General features: G+C 38.0%; 1 protein-coding gene across 3 annotated transcripts in view; it reads right to left on the bottom strand.

Annotated features, from left to right (window-relative positions):
* The window catches only part of SS18 (SS18 subunit of BAF chromatin remodeling complex), a 47,228-nt gene that overhangs the window by 28,205 nt on the left and 5,239 nt on the right, over window positions 1-13,784 (bottom strand). The gene's annotated exons all lie outside the window — the stretch shown is intronic.

The following is a 13,784-nucleotide window of genomic DNA, read 5'->3' as shown; positions in this document are numbered from 1 at the left end:
CATTCCTCCATGATGAAAAGAATGACCTTTCATAAGCAAGTTTATTCCTTATCCTACAACAGAAGCAGCAGAAGGTAGAAAAGGTAAGAGTGAAAAGCATCTCTGCTCTCTGAACAATAAGTGAAATGCTGCTCCTTTGCTTGATCTTCCTCCACTGGTGAGTGAGCAAAGTAAGGCTGCTTCAGTTAAGTCTTCCTTCACTTCACCTTCAGAAGCTCACTATCATCTTACTTCAGTATCTAACAGAAATTATTTAAAACTGACATACAGAGAAATGAACAAGACAGAAAACAGACTATTTTTAAATTTTATTTAGAAAGCATGTTTTGGAATGGTAACAAAACCAACACACTTGGTACCTCCACATGAGCAGCTAGAGCTCAAAGCGTAAGAACAGCCCCATGCCAGCAGAGAACAAAGCCAAAAACCATCCAAGTTGAAATATTTTCAGAACTAAATTAACTTCTTGGATCCCAAGTATAAATTAGTAGTAAATCTAATGTTCACAGAACGTGCTGATAATGAAAAATACCATGAAGTACTAAAAAATATTAGATCACACCTAGGTTTTTGCTATCCTGCAGGTGTTATTGCACAAAAACAGGCATGTACTTATTCATGGAAAGATGGCAAAAAAAAAACCCTGCAAAGACTATTTGAGACAAAACTATATATTCCAACTCTGAAATTTATTCTGTAAGTTTTCAAAACAACTATCATTTAACATTACAACTATCATTTAACATTAAGACAAACAACGCAGTAATCAAAAAACAGCATTGAGAGCGCAAACATTTGACAGAGGAAGAAGTATTAAGGATTTTTAAAATCCCATTAGAAACAAAAAAACTGCGGGAGACTTCACAAACCTCACAGACTTGAAAGAACTAAGGAGGTAATTAAAAACACCGAAAAAGGCACTACCAGAAAATAACTTAGCAAGAGGAGCTTCTGGATATGGAAACAGCCCAAAGACCTGTAATGAACCCATTTCAGATTCGTGAAAAGAATGCGAGAAAAAGGTCCCAGCTGCTAACAAATTCAATCTTTCATTAAAATAAACTAACCCATAAGATGACTACAGGTAGACGATCACTGTATCTCTTTTTATAAAAAAGTAGGGGGACAAATTATAGGAATCATAAATCTGTGAGCCTTGTTCCCCAAGCTACATCAATGAAAATAATTAGAGCATTACAAAATTGTGAGGATGGTAAAAATAAAGATGAGTTAGTAAAGCGTCATTACAGGCAAGTCTTATCTTTCTGATCTATTAGAAATTTTCAAAAATATAAATTAAACCACTTAGCTGAATATTTAACAAAAACTTAATAGAAGTTTTCTGACAAAGCCTTTTGGAAAAATATGTTATGCAGGGGTACACACTTTCACTGATCGGAAACTGCCCAAAGGGATGAAATAAAAAATAACTTTACACAAAGTTCAAAGAACAAATGAACATACAGAAGACCCCTGAAAATATTCATTAGTAAATGTCAACACCTGAAGATGTTGACACATTAATTACTGAAAACTGTGGAAGAAAGAATAAGCCGGTGAAATTCAACATGGAAAATATACAACAATTACACAAGAATTTTGAACCACTCTTTCTTCAGAAGGAGGAAACTCCCACTGTAACTTATCCAGGAAAAAATAAAAAGAATTGACCACTACTCAGCCAGTTAGGTAGGAAAAATTAATAAAAAAATAAACCATTAAAACTATTCATAATACCTGTGTTCACTTACTGATTATCTGCAGTACCTGATCTATCAAAAGGGCAATACAATATGCAAAAAAACCCCCGTGCCATGGTATGTGTGATCATTACACATGTTCAGTTCGGAAAAAGCAATCACAAAAAGATACTGTAAAAATCAGGATTCCAAAGACAGGAAACCAGTGATTAAAGACTTTGAGTGTTATCACCTGAAACAAGTCCAAAAGGACAGATTTTATTTTTTTTTTCATCAAATGGAAATGAATGTAAAAAGATATGACAGAAATACAATCTAATGTATGACACATACAAAAAGTAGATCATCCAATTTACGCTTTAACAACAAAGAAAACCCCAGGAGAATAGTCAATAAATTGAGGAATAACATTAAACATACAAGACACCACATAAATCATATAAACCTGAGGAATTCATCAACACAAGACAGTAGAACAAAGTTTAAATCAGATTCAGAGATAATTACACATACATATATGTAATCAAAACAGTTATGTTATGTAGGGTATTTTAAAAGTGTGTTACAATCCTTCATGTCAGGGTCATAAACCAATCACTATCTGATAGTAATTAAAAAGAAATGACTCCTGCAGATATAATTATTCCCCAGTGAAACTCCTCCAGAGTATTCTTCTACTGGCTGCAGCCAAAAGAAAACAAGAAAAAACTGTTTTAAAATGGCAACTTCCCTATTTCTATCAGAGTTGATCCAAGCTTTTAAAGGTAATAAACTTTTTAAAAATCAGCTTTAATTTAAAAAAACAAACAAGAAAAAAAAAAATCAAAAACCCACAGAAACCTGGGTCACTGAACCTTTTTTGTTCTTACAGAAGTCACAGAAACTGACTGTCTCCAGTAATATGCACTACACATGATAAAGACCTTTTAAAATACAAATACACAGTATTCAAAAGCCAAATACTAGAAAAAGAAACAAGAAAAACAAGCTCCCCACCCTTAGTGAAAGTTACCTAACATGAACCCTACCCATTCAGTTTAGATATGAAGGGTGAAATGACATCCAAATGTAGTCAAGTGAACAGTACCAAAGGAAAGGCTACTTCCCTCCTCCTGCTGGATGAGTGACAGAATGGAATGGAAATTAAAATCACTGCTGATTTTATTCCAATTATGACGTAGAAAATGTGAAAATATTTTACTATCAGTAAAAAGTAAATTAAAGAATTAGAAGTAAGATGTTAAGACACAGCCTCACTTGGTAAACACCAATTTCTGGCTCATTCCCCCAAACACACAGATTACAATTTATAGCCGCTATGAGCATTTAAAATTTATCAGAGCATGAAAAAAAAAAAATTATAAGCTATTTTTTTCAATTCTGGAAATCTGAACTGGAAAAATACTGAAACCGACCTGCAGTTGCAACCAGAAAAAAGAGATAAGAAAAAAAATATTAGATTTTAACCAACAACTTTCAGCAAACAAAATCCTTCTAAGCTCCAAAGTTATCTGAAAGCATGCACTTAAAACAATAGCCAAACTGCATTTTTTTTTTTAAGAGTTTGTTTTTTTTCAATAATAAATTAGATCAAATCCAAGACAGCAAACAATAAGAGCTGCCACGGTAGAACTTTCATCTATCTTCTCTGCCCTATCAGATTTTTCTACCATCAATAGAAGGTTGAAAGATTTGTTTATGGAGCATCTATTGTTATAAAAACTGAGGTAAAATACCAGCTCAGTTGTCAATAAAATATAAAAGACAGGAAACACTGTTAAGCACACTGAAACACATTATTGCTATTCAATACAAATAGCAATAGCTATTTAAAGTACACTATCAAAAATACAACGTTCTTGAAATTCTCTCAGAATAATAATTAAAAGCAACATGGAACACAAACATAAAAGCCTTCCTGTCTTTCTAAGAGAAGCTCTAACTCAGGATTTAATCAATCATCTTTGTTTTCAGTTCTCAAATACCATTTTCTGCAAAGCAAAATATCCTATCCCAGGAGGTACCCTGCCCTGCTAATATCACATTGCTAATACCACAGCACCTGTCCCAGTCTCAGAGAACAGTACTCTGGTGATAGGTGGTGATGGCACCTGCAGAGTACTTACCGAGTGTCAGACTAGGAAATAAGATCATAAAGGAAGACATTTTTCAGATCTGAAAGAGGCGAGATTTATTTAATTGGGTTACAATTCTTCTATGAGGTGCAGGGTGTTCTAGTACTAAGAGTACCTTAAATTAAAAAAATAAAGAACCTATATCAATTCTCAGCAAGTATAATATTTGGGCGTAAGGAAGTTTTCTACGTGAAAAGCATTTACAATCATGTCTAAATAGCAAAGTTAATTACAAATGTAATTTGTGCTCTTACTTGGAGTATCAGTTGTGACACTAGCAGTAAGGAATTCTAAATTTAGAATGACAACCAGTATTGAAATCTCGATTTACATCAGCATCTTCAAAAATCTGAGAAACTTTGACTTAATATTTGAACAAAATGTTAAAATAGTGCATAATGTAATACTTAAACTCTTCATTTAAAGAGGAAATTGGAATCCTTAGTTGTTTCAAACTGCATATATCACTATAAAAATATTTCACTGTACACATATTCTTTAGCATCATTTTAACCAGAAAATTTAACTCTAAAATACTTAGTGTTGACATATCAATAGCTCTTCTGATACATAAAAAAAATAATCACACAAAATTCTTAACTCTTGATATAACCAGAAATTATTTAAATTGAAAGTTAAATAATCTGGTAGGAATTCAGATGGCTTTCTTTTAAGTGACTAGGAATAACTTAACTGTGGACATTAACTTGGGGAACACTGAACTATAGAAACTAGACAACTTCAGAGGTACTATATAATTCCCCCATAAAATGAAGTTCGTATCTGTCCTCAAAAGCAGGAGCTTTCTGTTCCACAGCTGTTTACCTCCTGCCTCTTTGGCTTTTAATACAGTTTAATGTCTGGTCCAATATTTACAGGTTTTGCTTGCATTTAGTAACTTAAGAGAAAATTCCACCTCTATTCCAGCTAGCAGGCCTTATGTAAACTCAATTAAAGCAGAAAGAATCCTGCTGAACCCTCAAAGCATTTCACTGGGGAAACAGCAAAACCATAGCGGCTAAAAGACTCAGCATCTATGTTACCAGACTGCCTGGTACAGCTCTCAGCAAACTGCCTAGGGTTGAAATAGGTATTTATTGTGCAGATACTGTACTACAGAGAGGCAAATCACACCTTCAAGTATGAAAGAATTACACTTTAGAGCATACTCTTAATTCAAATTGGCTGCTGTTTTTACTGATTTCTAAATCAGCCACAGAAGTTAGCAGGCAATATGTTTTTTGTGTGCAGTGCACTAGCTCCCCATGTGGACACACCTGATTAGCAATACATGCAAAGTAGTTTACAGAAGTTAGTGTGATCCTCTCATTTAAAGTGGAGTACTCTAGTGGTCTATTAATTCACTCCTAATATGCTAACAACTTAAATTCCCATATTCTGACTTTTTTTTTTTTTTTTTTTTTAGGTGGAATTGCTGGCTCCCTCCAGCAGCACTCCATCTCCCAATACTACCCTTTAATTGTGCCAGCACAGCCATTTACATAGGCATGCGGTTAATCTGAACTAACCCAGAACAAAAATATCCCCCTTTCCACCTAATCAATCTGGACTGATTCTCCAGACTGGTTCATCATACAACAGCTTTAAAACATCACACAGCAGAACTGCAGGTGATGGGAGTATAGCTCGGGTTATGTCAGCGTAACCATTACTATCAAACAGAAACTTGTCAAACAACAGCCAGACTTCTTCCCGATATTTAAAAGCCTCTCTGGAACAAAACAAACAACCTGGAAAAGCTATTTTTATTGTAAGACCACGGCATATGTGGATAAACTGAGGATCCACAATCTGAAAATTCTTTTAGAAATGCAGCATACTCAATTCTCTTTTGCTAAATCATGATTAACAAAGATGTGTATCATAACAAGGACTGGTGGTGTTACAGAGATGGAACAAACAGGCTAAGGGAGAAACATCCCACAAAACTTAAATCATAGTTAAGTTTGGTTGTTTTGCCTTAAAGTCTTCTAAAAGGCTTGTACTACTGACAATTTTACAAGCTTTCCCTCCTAACATAAGCAGTTTTTTCAGTTTCCTGTACAGGCAATGGATATGTTCTTTTATGCTCCAACACCCCCCAAAAAAAGAATCTGAGTAGCTATTTGTAAAACTAGTTCTCTTTAGGTTCATATCCTATAAACACATTTCCACATAAAACGAACATGTAGGTAATCAGAGTGTTCATTAAGAGGTCAGAAGTCAAATAACATGGAAAGCCTCAAAAGAAGGAAAATGTATACAGATAATCACATGCTGGCCTTGGAGCAAAGACAATGAAGTGATACAGACACACTAAACCTCTCTATAACCACTTACACAACTAGATCATAATGCGTTGCTTTTATAACTGGTTATTGCAGTCATTCCTAAGAACTAGGCTACTGCCAGCAATAAAGAATTAAATCTCATCTCTAACGGACCTATAATACTGTACAACTTCAGGAAAAGTCTTTATTTACAATTTTGTTCAAAGTAGTGAGTCTCTGAGATCACTAATGAATTCTTAGGAGTAATGTGATACAACAACATGAACCTAAATATACCACATCTCCCATTCTTTAGTGACAAAGCCTAAGTAATGGGGGCTAGAGGCTATTACCAAAGGAGGCTTACCTCACGTGTTCCTTGGTCACAAAACATAGGAAATACTTTTTGCTATGCAAACTCAACATAGCAAATGCAAAGTAGAGTATGAAGAGTGGGATAAAGAAACAATTTAAGAAATTATGTTCTTTAAGGAGAATGAAAGCACAAATAGATCAGCTTTCATCAGTTACGGATTTGCAGTAGCTTGATAGTCTCTAGTAACAGCACAGGTATGTGAAGCTTAATTTCTTTTACCCATCCCAACCACAGGGGCTCTACTTGCCTCTCATTTGAACAGCAGCAGGGAAGTTCCTTGGAGTGTACTTGCATAATATGGTAGGTATGAAATGCAACATCTTTCCTCCCTTCCTCCAAAAAATCTACTACCTAATGTTTCTCTTTTAAAAAGTCTTTAGAATTTATTATGATTTTTGAAAACTATTTAACAAACATTTAAGCAGAGCAACTATTCTTCGAAATCCAAGCTCCACTTCTGACTAATAGCTCGCTCCTGTCCTCCTGACAGGAAACGCTCAACCTTTCTTTTGCTCTCTTCTCTATTAATTCAGTTTACAAATAGCTGAACTTGAATTTGGCATGGACTTGTGTTCCGGAAGACTAAAGCAGAATAACACATCATACCGCTTTGTGTATCTGCTTTAAAAATAATTTAATCAACACACTAACATTTCAGTATACACAGAATTAAGCCAGAGGTTTAAAGACCAATACCAGCTGTGATCAGCACAAAAGCAGATACCATAAACAGACTCTCTGCTGTACCACCACAGATATCAGAATTTCTCAGACATTTGGAACATAATTGCACAAGAATTTTATTAATTTAGGATTCTTCTTGTCTTCAGTAACAGGAGTTTTATTTGCAAATTTTATTTCAAGCTATTAAAACTGAGCCATATTTTTCTTTTCTGTATGCCATCTTGCTTTTTCAAGAAAAACAGTATCGAGATAATTCAATTAACATATATATTTCAGACAAGGTCTGTATTCAAAATGAAGGCTACTAAAAAAGCAGAGCATGCTGTTCAGTTCCTAAGACTCTCAGTTGTTTCTACAAACTAATCTCATCACAAGTACATTAAAACCATAGATTGAACACTACCCCTTTGAAAAATACTGAAGAGTATTGAAGAACATATGAGGCTTTCCACTGAGTAAAACCATTCTTTCATTGAAGACTCCTATTTAGCCACCTGAATGCTGCAGCTTTAAAAAAACAAACTAAAAAAAAACCCAAACCCCATCTTGCAATAAAGAAGAAAAGTTTTAGTCAGTGCTAGTAATGCTGCTTAATGGTTCTACCTCTTGAAGCAGTATCCTGGTTTCAGCTGGGGTAATATTCCTCCTAATAGCTGGTACAGCGCTGTGGTTTGGATTTAGTCTGAGAATGATATTGATAACACACTGGTTTAGTTGTTGCTAACTAGCACACCCTAAATTAAGGATTTTTCAGCTTCCCATGTTCTGCCAGCAAGTAAGGTGCACAAAATGGTCAGGCACTGGTCAGCAGGTGGTAAGCAATTATACTGTGCATCTCTCTTCTTGGGTTCTATTTCTCTTTTTATTATATTCCTTTTCTTTATAATTATTATAATTTATTATTACTATATTTTGAGTTATTAAACTGAGTTTTACTTTCTTCTGATTCTCCTACCCATCCCACTGGGAACAGGGAGCAGATGGCAGGGGTTAAATCACGACAAGCGGTTTCTTCAAAAGTAACCAGCATTTCAGTGTTTGTTGATGTGGGGTGTTTATATGAAGCAATCACCATTTTACATAGGAGTGTTTTGTAACTAAAAGGGCATGGACTCTGCCTTAATCTGTATGACAAGTTCAGGAACAGCATACATAAGGGATTTCACAAGTCCTACAAAAAGCATCAGTTTTGAAAGAAGCATCTCAAGAAAAAAAAAATTAATAACCTTTCTGATATTCATAAACAATTTGATGTGAACATTTCTCTACTACTCAGACACAATGAGTTTTCTTGAAAGTCACTTCATACAGAATTTAGCTTGCTACTGGAAGAAACTGGCACTGTCAATATAAAAGAAACCTGGTACATTATAGAAGCAATAATCATAAGTATTTATTTCCATTACCTTTGTAAAATACACACTGAAATCAAGTGCTCTGCATGCTGACAGAAGGCAAGTTGCATTACTTAAGAAAGACTCTGAAAAAAAAAAAAAGATCCCTTTTTCTGTGTTTAAAAACAAAACAAATGTTCCCAATCGAATAATTCCTGCAGAACTCAGCATTTACTTGTTATAGAACTAATGCCAAAATGAAAAGGCTGAAGTGCATGACAAAATTTCCCCTCTACTTTTCCCAATAAAGTGATGGTCATGGGTTACAAATATCATAAATATTTGGCATCTGTGATGGGTTTGTGTGGCAGGGTTCTTGGGGGGGGGGGGGGGGGGGGGGGGGGCTATAGCAGCAGTCCCCTGTGAGAAGCTTCTCAAAGCTTCCCCCAGCTCCAAGTTGGGACTCTCCTCTGGCCAAGGCTGGGCCAATTAGCAACAGTGGCTGTACCTCTGTGATAAGGTATTTAAGAGGAACCAGAGAGCTGGGGGGACTTGGAGGAGTTACGAGAAGGACACCTATGCGAACAATGAGGTCAGTGGAAGGAATACGGAAGGAAGGGAGGGAGGGGGATGTGCACCTGGAGCATGGAGTCCCCTTGTATCCCGTGGTGAGACAACAGGGTCGCCCTCCTGCCACCCATGGGGGTCACCAGAGGAGCAGAGATTCACCTGCAGCCTGAGGAGAAGACCCAGGACCCTGAGGGAAAAAGCAGCCCCTGCTGTTGTGGTTCGGCACTGGGAGGTCTGCAACATGTGGAAGCGACCCACTCCGGAGCACCTCGAGCAGAATGCATCCCGTGGGGAGGGCTCACAGTGAAGAGGGTTTGTGGAGGACTGTCTGCCCTGAGAGGGATGCCACGTGGAGCAGGGGGAAGAATGCACAAGATTGCTTACCACCACCACCTCAGAGGAAGCAGTAGAATGACTGCACCCCCATCCCCTGCACCACTGTGGGAAGAAGTAGAGATACTGGGAAAAAAGCTGAGCCCAGAAGGAAGGGATGGGAGGACGTTTTTTTAAGATATAGTAATGTTTCTCACTATCCCATTCTGTCTGTTAAGTGTCATTGATGTTAGTGTTTTGTTTTCCACCCCTAAGAAGCCTGTCTTCTGCCTGTGACCTCCCTGTCCTTATCTCCATTCCAATCTTCTGATTCATTTTTCTCCTTCACAGGGCTGGGGGTGGAAGGGGTGAGTGAACAGTTGCAAGGTGCTCAGTTGCCCTCTGGGCTCAAACCATGACAGCATCTTAGAAATTTGGCAAAATGAAAACATATGGGGGAGGGAAAATGTCCAAGTGAAAAACCCATTTTTTTTCTTTGTTCAATAGTTTGCAATGAGTTTTTAATGCAAATGCCTTTTTACCTTTCTCCCACAGCATTCTCCTGGCAAAACTGGCTGCCCACAGCTTGGATGGGCACATCCTTCACTGGGGAAAAAACTGTCTGGATGGCCGGGCCCAAAGAGTTGTGGTGAACGGAGTTAAATCCAGTTGGTGGCCAGTCACAAGTGGTGTTCCCCAGGGCTCAGTTTTGGGGCCACTCCTGTTCAACATCTTTATTGATGATCTACACGAGGGGATCGAGGGTACCCTCAATAAGTCTGCAGATGACACCAGGTTGGGTGGGAGTGTTGAACTGCTCAAGGGCAGGGAGGCTCTGCAGAGAGACCTGGACAGGCTGGAGCCATGGGCTAAGGCCAACTGGAGGAGTTTCAATCAGGCCAAATGCCGGGGGCTGCCCTTGGGCCACAACAACCCCCAGCAGCGCTACAGGCTTGGGGAGGAGTGGCTGGAGAGCTGCCAGTCAGAGAGGGACCTGGGGGCGTTGATTGACAGCCGGCTGAACAGGAGCCAGCAGTGTGCCCAGGTGGCCAAGAAGGCCAATGGCATCCTGGCTTGTGTCAGCAATAGCGTGGCCAGCAGGGACAGGGAAGGGATCTTACCCCTGTACTCGGCACTGGGGAGGCCGCACCTTGATTCATGTGTTCAGTTTTGGGCCCCTCACTACAAAAAGGACATTGAATGACTCGAGCGTGTCCAGAGAAGGGCAACGAAGCTGGTGCAGGGTCTGGAGCACAGGTCGTAGGAGGAGCGGCTGAGGGAACTGGGGGTGTTTAGTCTGGAGAAGAGGAGGCTGAGGGGAGACCTCATCATCCTCTACAGCTACCTGAGAGGAGGTTGCAGAGAGCTGGGGATGAGCCTCTTTAACCAAGTAGTAAGTGATAGGACAAAGGTAATGGCCTCAGGTTGCACCAGGGAAGGTTTAGACTAGACTTTAGGAAGCATTTGTTTACAGAACGGGTTGTTGGGCATTGTAATCGGCTGCCCAGGGAGGTGGTGGAGTCCCCATCCCTGGAGGTGTTTAATAGTTGGGTTGACATAGTGCTGAGGGATCTGGTGTAGTTGGGAACTGTCAATGTTAGGTTAATGGTTGGACTGGATGATCTTCAAGGTCTTTTCCAACCTAGACAATTCTGTGATTCTGCTACTAAACCACTCAAGAAAACAAATAAATAAATAAAAGTGGGAGAGGATAAGATGCCTGTTCTGCAGTTTGATTATTTCATGTCTTTAGAAACACATGCACACAGTACTTCATTACTATTTTTGGAGGTTCTCTTGAAAGCCTCAGTAACAAACTTTAATTGCACCTTTGCTCTCTACAGTTCAAGGAGACTAATACTTTGCTCTTGCCTCCCTCAGAAGTGGCACCAATGAAAATCAAAAGAACACAAAAACGTTGCGTTCCTCACCGTACAAGCCCTTTTGGGGAAGCTAGCTTATCCCATGTGGTAGTGCTAAGTAGACTTCTGACTGCTGTCCAAGAAACAGAGTACCTGCCGTAACTCAAAGAGGCAGCAAAAAGTTGCATCAACCTCACATGTGGACTTAGCCACCACACTTGTGCAGCTAGGAAGACACTCTAGAACAGCCCCGCCCCCTTAATAATGCTGCTGTTCACATGGCTGAGAAAAGACTGGTTGACTCAAGAAGATTAACCCCGCACTACTTTTGTCTTCTCATGCAAAGGAAGGTCTCTTATCCCAGAAGTCACAATTTAATACTGTAAATTCACCACGCATACAAAGACAACAGAAGCTTTGTTATGACACTGGAGTTTCAAAGTCTTCCTAGTTCCCTTCACCCACACTCTGCAAGGCTTGCTTCACCTGTTTCACTGTTTCCTCACTTCCAGGCCCCCTTTATAGCATCTCTCTGCCTAACAGTTGGCTCACTACAAATTTGTTTAGTATTAGATTTATCTTGTTCATTACAGGTAATACCACACTTTTCTGAAAGGATGTTAATTAGAATAACATATTCTAAAAGATGGAGACAGAGGCACAGAAGCTGACTACAAGCATTTTTCCCAACAACATGAAGTCTAAGGAGTATTGTGAGAGGATACAAAGCTATTATCAGGTTCAAGTCATTTTAGCTTATGTTAAAAACTTCAACCAACCTGTAGTGTGAATGCTATCTTAACAGCAGTATTATCTTTTCAATCTCATTTTATCACATAAAGCATTTTATAAGAACTAATAGTTGAATTGTGAAATTTCTTGATAACCTATTTACCCCATTAAAACAGAAACAACATAAAATTTTAACAAAAGTATAGCTTACTAGGGGAACAATCTTCCAGATACGAAGGGATCAGATATCATCCAGCTTCAGCAGCTATCCAGATTCAAGCCCTCCTAAGTCACATGGGAAACTACTGCAATGGTAGTATCATAAAGTTGATGTATTTTACTATTAAAAATAGTAGATGTTTACACACACAGTATCTTGCTCCATATTTAACTGCTGCCACCCACAACCCTTTAATTTAGTAAGACTGCTCAACTGCTGACATAGAAGGATGATGAACAGAAACATAATACTTTCCAGTCAACTTGAACCTCATCAGTTCTTAAACAGAAAGCCAATAAATGGAAACAGTCTGAAGTAGTTTATCTTGAATTGAATAAAAAGCGGTAGCTAACACATTCTCAAATTCTTCTGGCTAAAATTTGTTGGGAAGACAGAATTTGAAGAATATTTTTCTAAAAGCCTCAACAGAAAGTCATTTTATCTGATTATGTTACCACATTTCAGGCAAATCTTCAAAAATATTTGACTTGGTAGTTCAGAGCATCTACACTTAGGTAAGACTGAACATCTAACTTCCATTCTGTATTTTAGTTCAAAAGAAACACCAAGAAGCTACTTTTTTATTCCCCCCTCAGTTTTCCAAGGGGGACTTCTCCCCTCACCCCCCAAACAAAACAACACTATGCTATTTTCTCACTACTGTTAAATATTCCTCATGCTGAAGTTCAGAAATGTACTTCAGTCCTGATCTGCTAAAGCCTTTCCCGGTCCTATCTTCATTTTCTTTTAAGAGGAGAATGTCATCACATTCAACTTTAAGAATAGGGCTGTTCACCAGGGACTAGGATAAGGTCAAATTAATTTCCAGTTGTCATCAGAACCAGGATATGAATTAAGCCTTCGAAAACATATTAGTCAAGTAATACACACAGCCCTCTTCAAGATTTCTTTCCCACCCCCTCAGCTACAAGCATGGATTTATAAAAAGAGAAGCCTCTACAGGCACAACAGGTTGGACATAATGAAGCACTGTTTCTATAGTCCTCTAGGTACCAACTTGAAAGGATGCTTCGCTAGCAGCAATGATTGGAGAACACTTCTCCAGAGAGCAAAGAAAAAGTAATTCAATTTCAGTTGGTGAAAACTAGTATCTAGGAATGGCTGTTTTATAGACATTCTTTTTAGCTTCATATTACAGAAATGAATCAAGACTATATTAATTCAAGAAAAGTCTTATTACCAAAAAACAAAGAACTTCCTTGCGTTACTCACAATGAACTCCCCAAGCTTTCCAATTATCACAAAAAGCAAACAGATAGCAAGCTATTTTAACGTTTGATACATCTTTCCTTAGTGCTCTATGCACAATGGAAGGGGAAAAAATTTGAGGTATGTTATAAAATAAAAAGTTCAGAAATAAAAACTCAGAAAATCTCCAGATTAAAAAAAAAAAAAAAGATAGCAAGTATTATCCAAGAAACAGTTCATTTTTAAAGCAATGTGGTTAAGTTTCAAGTTAAGCCTATGCAACCTTGTATCTTGAATATTATCATCATCTGCCTTAAAAAAAGGTTGCTTTCTGATACAGGAGAGAGGCAAAGAATTTGAGACTCTAGGTGAGTACAGAA

Source organism: Athene noctua, chromosome 2 (genome assembly GCF_965140245.1).
Source record: "Athene noctua chromosome 2, bAthNoc1.hap1.1, whole genome shotgun sequence".
Taxonomy (NCBI): domain Eukaryota; kingdom Metazoa; phylum Chordata; class Aves; order Strigiformes; family Strigidae; genus Athene; species Athene noctua.
This window is presented reverse-complemented; position numbering and strand designations above follow the sequence as displayed.